We start from the raw sequence: 12,541 nt of genomic DNA, 5'->3' as shown, positions 1-12,541 counted from the left end.
ATGTACAATGCAAGTTATTGCGGTTTGCTGCTCTGTCTACTGTTTTCCCCTTCATCTTTTCCCTGAGCACGCTTCTTCCTCAGGCTGTGGACCACCAGGACAACAAAGCAGTAGCTCAAAGGAGAGCAGTTCGTATTTGAATCACCCAAAACGTATGCAGGGACAGTGTGCGAGGAGTGCTGCTCATTCCTGTGAGAGATCAGATTGAGTGTCACGCTAAACAGCAAATGCAAAGCTCCTCTTTTAGGGCTTCGGTTTTTGCATCACCCAATTAAACAGAGTTATATAAACTAATCAAATTAGGCTGGGAAGGAAGAAAGACCAACTGTTATTTCTAAATACTTGGGAGATGTTTGGGAATGGGAGGTCGTAAAGGTAAAGAGGGAGGTCAATAAATAGAAAGGAGGAAATTATTTTTAACCGTTGCAGATAAGGTATTTTTAGAGCAATCACCTGAAAGCTCCCTGAACTACACAGAACGGTAAGCACTGCTCAACACAGCAGCAGTAATGGGAGCTGAGCTGCAGCCTGGCTCAGACCCGTGTTCTCTTGCTTCTTTCAAGTGAGTTTTCAGTGTAATTTTTTTTTTCTTTTCCTTTTTCCCCCCACCTCCTGTCCTTTCTGCTATCACTGAGAGTCTGGCTCTCATATGGACACTTGAGGAGGTTTTCAGTTGTTGCTAAAAGTGGGTATTTTTCCCCCTCTTTGGTTTGTTTTTCATCCTTTTCTTTTTGACTGGTCTCCTCTCACCTCCACACTAAGTGGAAGAGATGAAGAGCCAAGCCTCCACAGGCAAGCATGCGTGAAAAGAAACCAGAGGCTGACTTCCAAAAGGGCTGGAGGACCTTGGGGCCAGGTGATACACCTCTGGCTGAAACATCATCAAGGGATGCTAGGGGTGCTGGGGGCACGGGTGCTGCCGGAGGAGCATTGCCCCCGTCCATCAGTCCTATGCAGCAAATCTCCACGCTGGAGGCAGCAGACACAGGCAGAGCTGCCGGGGGAGTCCGTGTGTGTCTGTCTGTGGTGGCAGAGAGGAACATCACTGGATTTTTAATTTTACTTTTGGCCCTTTTTGCACACTATCCCACACAGTTTCACCAATTATCTATATCACACTTTGTCAGCAAGGAGACAGGATCAACACCTTCTTTTTTCATAGGCTGGACACTGGTCCAGGCAAATTTAGGTGAAGGAAAACACCTTTGGATCAGGATAAACTCCCACATACATACCCCACTAATGCTGCAGACAAAAGCATGGGATGCACTGACCGTACTGTGTAGAAAACACGTTTTTCTGATCTCTAATCTTCTTAGAAGGCACCAGATCTTCAAGGTGATTCAGCCTAAATCAGGCTGTGCCGTAATGTGTAAGCTGCAAATTTAAAACAAATGTTTTTAAAGGTAAGGGAAGATGTCTGAGTGTCTTCCTCAATCTGAATTAGTATTTTTCCCTCCTGGATGCCAAGCTTTTGAATGGGTCAGTATGTTGACATGTTGCCACAATCTGGGGAAAACAACGGCTTTGGAGCCATCTTATCTGCTGTCTTAAGTTGATCGTCTTACTGCATCTTCCTGGCCACTCCATTGAAAATGATGGTGCCTCTGTCTTCATGGTGTTCGAGAGCAAGGACGATGAGAAGGGATTTTTCTTTCTTTCAAGGATCAAAGCAAAACACAGAAGATGCCAAATGATAAATACTTGACTTTGAAACATGAAAAAGAAGAGGAAGAGCAGCATCAAGGGAATAAATCTCTTGGGATGTCCTGCAGTCTGAATGTACATTTGTATTGCTAAGATGTGGATGCAGTGTGTAAAGATGTGGGTTTTACAAGAAAATAGAATCAGCCAGGAGACCTCTGGGAAATCACAGAATGTGTGTACGCTTTATGGTTTGTATAAAATTAAATGATCTTTTTTTCTTAGAGATATTGATCCTTGTTCTTTTATTATTATTATTTATTTTTTCCACTCTTATTTCATTGTCCATATCCCTGTTCTTCAGGTCCCTTGTTTGAATTGGTCCTATTTATGTGAAACATGTTGATAACTCTCGTCTCTTCTCTCTTTTGCTCTCAATAATTATAGGTCTCCCAGGAAAGCTGGCCTTCAGTAGAAATTTTATAAAGGTTTTGAAAGATTTTATTAGAAAAGATTTGGATCCTGCACAATTATCAGTTCTGAAAGGTGCTTTGCCCACCTCCTCCAGTGGAAGTGCTATTGATCATCTCACAAAAGGCAGGCATGTGCTTACAGAAAGAAAAGTTGAGGTCTGGTTGCCTTTTCAACATCAGTGATGAAATTGCATCTAATGTTCACCTCATTCACCTTAACTCCACTGGTCTGCACTAATTAAGGTGGAGCAAGCCGTGCCGCTTAATAAAGAACACTGTAATTCAGCTTGTGCTGGCCAGTGATTGCAACAAGAGGAAAAACCCAATAACTGATTCAAAAGATGAGCTTTGATTAACAGAAATATCTGGGGCTTTTGTTCACTGATTGTACAGCACACACTGTAAAACCCTGCCACTATCAATGGCTTAGATGTAAGACTCAAAATACCTTCTCTCCCTTTTCACTTGGGCTCTAACTTGTAAAGTCGTGCTTTAAAATATTGCAGACAATCATCATAATTCTGCCTTCTGTTTTGCAAAAACACTGTTCTACCTGGCTGTATGTGCCACCGTCTTGCTCCAAGGTCCTGTACCCAGGGCAATCACATCCCACATGATAGCTGACTTCTTTTGGAGCAATCACCTTGTTCTCTAAGTTAAACACTAGTGTAGTTTAGAGAATATTTTGCTCCTGGGTCTATTTTAGATATCCATATGTATACCAAGTTTGGTTCTCTCTATCCAGGACAGTTCTTCACCACTATCAGAACAGACTTTACTCCTTCACATCACTACAAGCCATCCTCAAGACATGTCCTGCAGTAAGCAACATGTCCTCTGTGCCATGCTAGCAGAGCTGCAACACAACTCCTTTGCTACCTCCACCACTTTGAGGTGAAAATATACACACAAAATAATTTTCTGGGGGAGTGGGAAGCCACACAAGGGCAAGAGCCAATTTGGGTGCTGTGTGATGTCTTGCCATCATGGCTGATTCCTTCTATGGAGCATTAGCCATGGAAGGTGTGATGTACACCAACTTTTGCAGACTGGCCTGAAGATCAGGGTGGGGGTTGTAAGCACATGGAGCAAACCCACGGGCTTCTCACACCCCAACCCTGTCTGGATCAGCACATTATACAGCTGTGTAGACAGGAGACAGAGTAATCAGGGATCACTCCTTCCTCCAAGGCCTCTCAGGAGCAGTAAGAAAGGTGTACATGTACTCAGAGAGGCCAACTTTTCACACCCCGTTAGCCCAGATGTGATGAACTTCACCTCTCATAACCAGCTCTGCTGATAGAACTGATCGTTTTTTTTTTTCCCCAGCTGAACAGTTTTCTCTCACAGAAATGCAAATTCAGCAAAATATAATTTTTGTTGACGTTTTTAATGGGAAATTATTGAAACACTTCATTTCCATTTTAGCATTTGGCCAGTTCTGTCTCATCTGGCATGAAGTAATCAAAATCCAGCAGAGAAGCCCTTGCCTCTTTTCAGTTATTTACCAGAGTTCCCCTCAAGAAGGCTGTCCTGAGATTCCTGAGCTGAAATATGATGGGATGTTGCCTTTTACCCTAAACTTTGAGAATAACACTTTCCGTTTAACTTTAGAACTTTCCTCCTCAGAATGAAAATATGGTTCCAGAAGGCTGCATTTCTAGGGAGGAAAGGTGTCTTGCACCAGCTGAGTCATAGAAAGGATGGTTTGACTCAAGGCTTTTGAAGAATTAACAGTTGCCACAACAGGACTCCCTCTTAAGCAGCCAAGGCGGTGCAGAGAGGAGTTGGTACAGGGAGCCCTGCGTGGTTTAGGCTTTTTATAGTGACGGATTTCTTTGCATAATGCATTTTGGGTGAAGCTTCAGGTTTATTTTGTACTTATCTGATGTCAAAAAAGTATATATTAAGGCTTCAAAAAAAAAAAAAGGAAGGTTTTTTAATCAGCTTATTACAGCTTTCATGTATAATAAAGCAGTTATATGGCAGTAACCTGGAATCCTACAGGAGTTTGTTGTAAAGTGACAGATTCAGGTCAGAGCTGTTAATGAACAGCCAGATTGACGTGTGATGCATAATGATGGAAGAAATGGCATTAGTGTTTTACAGGAGAGTGCAGAAAGGTAGGATATGCCAGGTCCGTTAGAACAACTGGGTACCCTGGAGTGTAATACCTTACCTCTGGCCAACACCTGATATTTCAGAGAAATTAGAGCTATTTTACAACTGGTGAATAAAGTAGACACACGGTAGAAATGTGGTTTTGGCTCCTTATCTCCCTTCTCCCTGGCAACAAACCCTAAATTTCCCAGCTGACACTTGCTTGTGTAGGTACAGACTTTGAAGACCACTGACATGGGCTGGGTATGACCAGAGCAGTGCTGCAAGAGACCCATTTTTTTTCTTCCTTTGTTTCTGCCACTGACTATGTGACCACAGGCAACTCTGCCAACATCTACTTCTGCCTTCTTTCTTGTTTTAAACAAATACTTTTCGGAGCACGAGTTTCTCATGTCCATGTCATTTAGTTGGCTTTTATTCTATTTCTTGTTCTAAATTTGCTGGTCTTTACTTTCATTAACTGGATTCTATAATAAATGCACAAGTAATGCTGACCTGAAGGAAATGCTGCTCACCCTATAAAGAATATCAGAGAGGTAAAAAAACACTTTGAAAATGGGAAAATATGCAGAGTGGCAAAAGCAATGGCTCTTGTTCAACACTTCCTGAGAAGAGAGGGCAGCAAAAAAACACCCTAAAAACCAGATGAAGGACTGGTCCACCTTTATGGGACTGACCCTTGAAAACCCACTGGTGCCACATGCATCTTTCTTTTAATTAGTGCTCTTCTGGGAAGCTTCTTGAAACCAGATCTGCTTTTTCTTATGTCTCAGTAAAATGCCAGCTACTTTGGGGTCTTGGTGCATGACTGAGGTCCCCCAGTGCTACATCAGGGATATTAATTCTCATTAAGAAGTGATGCAATTGGTGTGCATCTGGACACGCATTATGCACTTCACTGGCTGCTCCAGGATGCAATGTAAGTGTTCATCTTGGTCTAAAAGGCTCTGTGTGTGTTCCACCACAGCTGCCTAGGCTCACTGAACCCAACCCAGTCACTGAGATTAAAAAAGTAATTCAAGCTAGCAAGTTGTTTTTTGATCTTGGGACTCCTGGGCCTTTACAGCCCTGAGATCTGGGATTCCTCCAGAACTCAACACACGTTACCAGTTATTGAGAACTCTGAATTCGAGCCAGAAAAATATATGGGCATTATCTTAACTCATAGTTTTGAACAGTCCCTTTGACTTTCATGCATCTGCCCGCACACATGCAGACACTCAGTATTGCAATCCGTCATGCTCAGCACCTTGCAGGACTGAGCCCTTCACTAATCCTTCTAAACCCAAGTCTATTGACTTTCAAAGCAACCCACAAGGGTTTCTTATCTACGTTTTCTGAACAAGCTGCTTGCTTAGGCTGAGCCTTTTTGCATTAGTCTTCAACCAGAGTTGATTTTGAGCAATAAACATGATTAGATTTTCATATCAAGAGAGACTGGAACTATGGAGATAGTTCCCAAGTATCCCGGAGTAAGTCAGGAGTGAACTCCCTTCATTGAGTAGCTTGTAAAAACACAAAAAGATCAGAATTAGTGCCTAAATCCAACTCAGCCAATATCTAGGTTTTGCTTTCTCATCCTGGAATGAATCTTAACAGAGCCCTGAGTCTAAATGTCTTAGGGAAGTTTGAAAATCAGATCTCAGTAGTTAGATGCATGACATTTGTATAACACGATCCTGTCATCACATTGCAGAACAAGATTCAGTCCTAAACTACACCACAGCCCAACTCAGAGGGAGATGCTGCACGCTGTCAAGAAGCCTGCCCCAGAAAACAGACTGAAATAAGGATTGCTTCATCTCTAGAAATTTTCTATTATGGGCTTCTCTTTGCACCAAAACCAGGCAAAGGCAGTTCTTTCAGGCTCGACCTAAGCATTTGTTTGTCACAAGTCTGAAACAAAATCCACATCGTGGTAGCACATCATTATTCATCTTTCTCAAGGTCACTATCAATGCATGTGAGAGTGGGACCCTCTTCAAGGAGATCTGTGAGCATCTTGGAAAATCATCCCAGTTGAACTTCGTTTTCATATTTAGACAAATCTTTTTTCTAGACAACATAACTGACAGTATTAAAAACAGGGGTAGCTCAGATACTCAAAAAGAGGTGTCCATCCCACATGTTTCAATCAGAAAATCTTGACTTTAAATTTCTCTTTTTTAGACCTCCTTTAAAATTGCATTCAAAATAATTCAGTTGGACATTTTCTACTGGAAGCTGTTGTATTGTTAAAAACTAAGCCATTTCACAGCAATTTATCATTACTGACAAAAGCATCCCTAATAAACAGAATGGGTCTGTGTGCTTTTCCCATTTCATTTTGCTTCTTTGTTCAATTTGGTTGATTTTTTCGGTGGCATTAAAATATTATTTTAAGCTGCACTTACATGATGTGTGTTACATCTAATATCTAATGGGCTGCTTTTGTTCATTACTGAGCCAAAACTGAAAAGAGGAGATGATGAGAGACAGGATGTGTTTGGGGAGTGAAAGAAGTCCTCCCTGAGTGGTGAGGTCAGTAATCCAATTTCTTTTGTGCCTGCCTATATCTGTTCAGGGTCACTTAACCAGATCTCGCTCCTCCACAGGTTCTACTGCCGTGATTATTTTTCCTAGCAATACCTTTTGTAGTTCTCCTGGGGACGGACCCATGGCCTGTTTTTTCTAGGTCTCTACACAAGGTCAAATTTCCTTCTTGTCTGAAAAGCAAGTACTGGAGGCCAACGTGAACCACCCAGTGATTGCACTGCTGTACAGATAAACACTAAAGATGGGGACACAAAATGGGGTACCGGGGGCTGTTCCTGTAGATGTCTTTAATAGCACTAAACTCCATCACGATGTTTAGCTAGCTACAACCCATCTCATGTGTCCTGCTAAACTTAATCCAGCTCAGACTGGAAAGATACTCCTGTTGTGAGACCCACTCTCACCACAGTGTCTGATTATATATTTGTCGGTATTTAGCTGAGAAGCCGCAGAGTTGGTGGGCTGGGGAGTACCACTGCTCACCTGTTTCTTGTGGTCAGGATTCATATGGACAGTCTTGTATGTGAGAAGGTTTGTTTTGCATCTCCACGGGGCATAGACTGGTACCATTTGCTTTTTTTTTTTTCTTGTTACACAAAAGGAAAGTAATTTTTCGTTGAACAATGTATTTGTACAAAGAACACACCTTTTGTCAGTTGAAAATTCAGGAGGAAGGACTGAAATTTCCAACAAGGTTTTTATATAGCTTTTTAGTCCTCACTGTTTTCCATATTTATTTAATTTACAGAAGAATAATAATCCTGATGACATTAAGAGAAGGCAGTTTTAGATTATAGAAAAAAAGACTACTGGAAGAAGTCGCAAAGAAAGTGTGAGGGGGTGTTAATTGATATGTGGATTAGAAAACGTATCTTGGACAAGAAGGTGTATAATCTGACTAGGTGCAGCAGGTCTAATGTATTATTTTAAACTTTCCAGGGTAGAAAGAACATGGAAATGTCTCTCTCATGACCCCCTTCTGCCTTTCCCCTAACACACACCACTGACCACCCTCCTCTGTCTCTGCTTTCAGACAAGAAACTGCAGCACCTAATCCTTGTGCCATTTTTTTTCCTTTCAACGAGCACCAGGGTAGATTCGTGAAGGAAAGTGCTTTAGCTGGAGACAGGAGCACACCGTTTGGATTGCCACTCAGCATTTCTCCTTCAGCACTGGGAGCTGAGCAGCCAGGCTGGGGATCTTGCTACACCCTGGTGCAGGGGATGCCGTCTGCCAAATGTCCTCCCGAGTGGCGTTTTAGCAAGTGGGCTAAAAAGAACATCCTGTACATGGCAGCTGAAGTCCATCACAGCTGTCACAGGAACATACGCACACAGCCTGGGCTGGAGGTGGATTCTGGCTCTGGAGGGAGGCTGGGCAAGTGGCCAATAAGCCTCTCTTACTTGCCCATGTTTCCCTTTGGGGAAAGGGATTCCTGGCTTAGCATGACTGGAGATGGCTCTGGGGAGCAGGACGGCACCAGGGAGCATTGGCATTCATTCATCCCAGGTGCAGCCCACCCAAGAAGATGCTAACTCCATTAATTGAGTTTGCCAGGGCCTTGTGGCCGGTCTTGATTTCTTTGAGGTCACTGGCATAAGTCCCATCGGCTCAAAAAGCAGCAGTTCTCCTGTGTTCTTTTATGCAAGAGCAAACAGGCTTCCTGGGAAGGGGGAAATAAGAAGGGAAATTGTCTCCATCCTTTATTTACTTCCCTGCCTTCTGCCCTTGTCACCCCCTCCCCCTTACTTGTCCACCCACTTCTCATGCCTCCAAGAGGACATTTCTGCTCCAGGACATGGTTGTTCTTGGGGCTGTGGAGGGGTCACTGGGTCTGACTGGGATGTCACTGGGGCTGTGCCCTTTGCCTCTGAGGAGGGCAAAGCTGCTGAGGTCCAGATTCTTCCTGGTGATTTCATGTGATAGCTAATTAATGGCCTCCCCACGTTTCCATGGCAACTCCATGCTGTGCTCTTAGCCCTGATCCAAATGGGCATTCTGTACACTTCTGAAGCCGTAGCATCAGCATATTAAAAAGACTTGCTGACGTCCTTTGCTTTCTGCCACATCGGCTGGTGAGTCTAAATTTGAATAACTTAAAAAAAGCACATTTCTTAGTAAGCTCCCAGTGCATTCTCTCATGTGACTTGAAGCAACTGATCCCAGAATTCTTCTGCGTTTGAAGGGAAGAAACAGGTAGATTCTGCTCTACCTGCTGCTTTTTGCCATGCTTTGCCTTTGGGACACCCGGCATGTGGCTTTTCTTTTTTCTCTGGGTTGTTTGGAAGCTCCAGCTTTCATGCAGTCCCTAATTTAATTGCAGCAAGGGGCAAGTATCTGCCATGATTTGGCAGGACCATCTCTGTATTAGCTGAGCTGGACAATCTTATGGATTGCTCCCTAACTCCTTCTTGTACAGAAGAAGGAAGCTGAGTTTCATTCTTGTACAGTCCAAGAATGGTTACTCATATTTCAAAGTATGAATGTCCCTTTTATCATTAAACTCTATAACAATACCTACTGATCACGCAGTTTAGTGAATCTGGTTTTATGGGTGAAAGGATTCTCTGGGCCCCACCTAATTCTCCTCTATTAATTACCCTCCATTCTAGTCATTGTCTTGTAAAACATCTTCTTCTGACCAAGCGGAGGATGTGGGCATAATTTCCTCAGAAGCCCATTAACACCACCGTAGCACTGGTGTGGCATCTCTAGAGGGCTCTGAACTACTTTTTTTTAATGGAGACAGAAGTATGCCAGATGTCTCCACATCTTCTATTGCCTGCAGAAGAAATACCCTAAAACAAACCTGTGGGATCTGGTTCTGGATCTGGCTTCACAGGCTGTCACCTTACCTAGGAAAGGGCTTATGGGACTGAGCAGTGGAAGCAGAGCATGTGCCCTGTTTGTGGCAGACATTTCTTTTCTAGCATCAAAAGCAGTGTGTAGCATGGTCCAGGCCACATTTGATTGGGCTGGTGGTTTTGTTTTTCTTTTTTCTCTCTGACATAAACTTTGAGCCCAAAAAGGTGGCTGAGCTGCCCAATAGTTTCATTTTCCCCTGCCCTGAAGGACAAGGGAATTTATTCTTGACATTTTGGCTTCTTTCCATCACAAAATTTCATCTAGCCATGTTGCAGCATGGCTCCAGATTGTTGTGTTGATGTGCCACCGTACCCTGGTGCCATGTTGCACCATCAGGTACTCCCAAGGTAAGTTCCATAGGCTGACAGCATATCTATGCCAAACTTCCTTCCATCTCCCTACGCTGGTTTTCTATGCTCCAGCTTCACCGCTCCCAGCCATGGTGGAAACGCTAGCTCATGGTAGACAATGCCTCTCTAACTCCACAGCTGTCTACCATTGCTTGGGTCTGAACTGGACAGCAGTGATTTAATGTTCTGTTGGCGCCCAATGTCTTGCTTAAGGTTTGCAGTGTTGCCCCCCTTGCTGAAGCCTAGTAATACTGGGGGCTGATCATCCCAAGGCATCATCAAAGATACATGAGAGCAATTAATTCGATCCCTAACAGTCCCACAAATACGGGGCAAGATTTAGCTAATGTGTTGCTAGTTACCCACGAGATCTGAGATTTAATTGCAACTTCTTTGGCTTCTAGTCACGAGAGCTGGATACTTATCTCATAGGAAAGCAATTTATCAAATTAATTTCACTTTGTGTTAGCACGTTCACTATTCCCAGCCATGAACAAATCCCATCACTGAATGCAGACTGCATCTCAGGCTATAGGTTGCTCGTAAGCAGTATTCAGTATTTTTAGAGCAATAACTATAGTTCTTTTCAGCGTCAGCTCTTTGGGTCATACATGTAAATTAAACAGTACATTTCTATTCCCTGCTTGGATAGATGTAACTGTCAGGAACATTATTTCCACTCATAATTACAAATTTGACATTCATTTCCCATGAATACTCTCTACTATTTGCTTAAAACTAACTTCCACACATACTATTGCTGGTGAATTTTCTCTTATCAGAAAGCTGACGCAGGAATGTCACAACTATAAAGAAATCTCTTTGAATGGTGGGGTCTATAAGCACGAACCTCTACTACACGAAGCAAAGACCAATCAAATGAAAAACAAACAAATGAACGAACTGGGAAAAGTAGGCAACCTTGCAACCTCTGGGCTGACCAGTAGAGATAGAAAGAGATCTCAATGCAAATTAGAGAAAACACAAAGTTACTACCAATGGAAATCGATGGATGTTCCTAGGAACATCTTTGTTGTTTAATTCATCCAGCTCTTCTTCAGATGCACGCACTTCCCCACCTTTTGGTAGGCAGACGGGGACTGATGTATGCTTTTGTGACTAGGACTCCTTTTTGTTTTCTTACTAACTACCCAGGTAGTTTCTCTTATGCCCTCAATTGCTAGTTCAGTAGGAGAGTTCAATGAATGTATATTTTCCTTAAGGTATCTAATTCCTTCTCAGTTTGGATGAGCATCAACCAAACCCACACAAATTAAACTAAACCTGAAGCCAAGCTTAATTGTCTAAGTCCCTGGTGTCACATGAATAACACCACAATGCTTTTATTTCTTTCCAGAAGAACGGATGTTATTCTCAGAATCTGACTGAAATTCTCCAAATAAGAAGGTCAAAATTTCTACAAGACTATTTTGAACTTGATTAAATCAACATGTTAAATCTCGAGCCAGATCTAAATCTTGGACTTTGGATCAGGACTGCTGATCCCTCCTGCTCACGCCTGGTTTTCCCCAGGATACTCCTCCAGCTCTAGAAGCTGGCAGAATCAGAGATTTATTTCTCCCTTTTAGGAGGGCAGAAATTCTAGTCTCTCCCTAGCACTTCTCTCAATCAACTTTAACTAAAAAACAGTGAGGTTAAGAAAAACACTCCACTACTCACCTCCCACTGTGTTCTGGCTTCATCACCCAGCTCAGCTGATCCTACAATTCATACACTCCATTCAATATATTATTTTTTTTAAATCCAAACACACGTGAACACACACTCCACAAAATTTTACCCACCTTTTAGTTATTTTAGGGGTTTTTTTTTTGATAACTCAACCCTTTTTAATTTGGCTTTATTCTTGCAAATTCAGAGTAGATTTGGTTATTGTGCTGTTCCCTCCCACCCCTCCCTTTTACTACTTTTGTGGATATTTTAATAAGATTTTCTCATCTGGTTTTTTGTGGACAAAGAAAGTGTAAGTGAAACAAGGATATTATTCACAGCCACAGAAACATAAGAAAGTAAAAGGGATTTTTTCCTTCCCCAAAGAACAAAAATGATATGTGTACCCTTCAGGTCTCCAGGTTTCCTTGGAAATGTATTTTCTTGCATTGTGCTTTGGTTTTTGTGGTGATGAGGGTTTCCCAGTGTTATTGGAAAACCCAGAACGTGAGGCAAAAAGCCAAACTCAAGTTTGCCTTTAAGTCTAGGTTTATCAAAGTGGTGTATGATTTTGGCTTTCTCTGTTTTAGGGGCTCTGTTGAAGTACCTTAAAGATAAGCGACTCTGAAGACTTACAGGTGCTGATCCTCAGGGGGTTAAGCTCTGACATCACTGAAGGCAACAGCAGTCCGTTCAGCAAAGTAGCCAAAGGGACGCAACGTGTCCCATTCTTCAGCAAGTGCTGAGACTCTACTTCTGGTGAAAAGTCTTCCAGGATGGAAATCCCAAAGTGAAGACACCTGAGACCTGCACCCACCCTCCACCTCTTATGTGTCTTCTCACCAATGAGGCATTAGTTTTACTCTTAAAGGACTGCCATCA

The sequence above is a fragment of the Fulmarus glacialis genome, unplaced genomic scaffold (genome assembly GCF_000690835.1).
Source record: "Fulmarus glacialis isolate BGI_N327 unplaced genomic scaffold, ASM69083v1 scaffold37364, whole genome shotgun sequence".
In the NCBI taxonomy this organism is placed as follows: domain Eukaryota; kingdom Metazoa; phylum Chordata; class Aves; order Procellariiformes; family Procellariidae; genus Fulmarus; species Fulmarus glacialis.
The sequence above is the reverse complement of the archived record's forward strand: the minus strand, read 5'-3'. Positions refer to the sequence as shown.